The following is a 1180-nucleotide window of genomic DNA, read 5'->3' on the forward strand; positions in this document are numbered from 1 at the left end:
TGGGTATGAATATGCATTACAGAGATTGAACAATACGAGTGGGTGTTACCTTCAACTCCCAGTGAACACTGTAGGATGTTTCCATGGATACTGCCATAGCAACCGCGTACCGAATCACGGTCGTCTGGCCTGAAGCAAACCCAGCGCAGATTGAATGGGCTCTGTGGTCTCACAGGCCTTGAGGGCCATTGTTGACAACACTCAACATCATCTCCTTTATTATCAACACACTGGATCCCTAAAGATTGTTTAAAAACTCATTACTTCAAGTATGGTTGGGGGTTATTATTAGATATTGAATGGCCTTGTGGGAATAGCATTATTTAGGTTGTTGCTTTGACCCTAGAATGAGGTTCTGATCGTGACAAGCAAGGTAATTATACCCAGTAGGTTCCAGAGACAGGCCACTGCATTTAGGCGGGGGGGAAAGAACATATTGTGAGAAAGAAAATGGTACAGTATAAGGTTAATCTATTCATAAGATAAGACATTGATATCCTATTGATAAGATATCAACCATTGGATAAGAGGTCACTTCTGGTATAAAAAAAATGGGTTTGGTGGCATTACACTTTGACATGTAATTCTGTGGAGGCATTAACACAAAGTATTTTTTTCAGGTAGCTAATTAATACATGTACACATATTGTCAAATGCATTGTCAGATATAACAGTCTGTGTTGTTGAGCGTGAACAGTGTTAAGTGTTAAAGTAAATAATAGACTGTGGTGTTGTTTAAACAATAGGCATCTATTAATTTAAAGGCCTAAAAATCCCTATTCCACATCTATCCCTTCCTGCCGTCCCTGGGTTGATGTGATATTGATGATGTGTTGAATGAATGAATGAATGAATGAATGAATGAATGAATGAATGAATGAATGGTCTTTATTGTCATTGATATAGTACAGGTACCATACAACGAAATTTGTGAGGGGGGGCTCCCCTGGTGCTAGGAAATAAATACTAAAAACAAGAAGGGAAAAGAGCTGGTTTACATAAATAAAGGCTATATACACTATCCACTATACTATACTATACAAATAAAACACTGTGCTGTACTCTATGCTATGCTATAAATATCCTAACATTTCCTATCTCTGGTGTTAATTGAGGTGTTAATTGAGGTGTTCTCAATTAACATACATAATTGAGGTGTTCTCAATTAACATACATAATT

The sequence above is a fragment of the Nansenia antarctica genome, assembly GCF_963989245.1.
Source record: "Nansenia antarctica genome assembly, chromosome: 14".
NCBI classification, from domain to species: Eukaryota; Metazoa; Chordata; class Actinopteri; order Argentiniformes; family Microstomatidae; genus Nansenia; species Nansenia antarctica.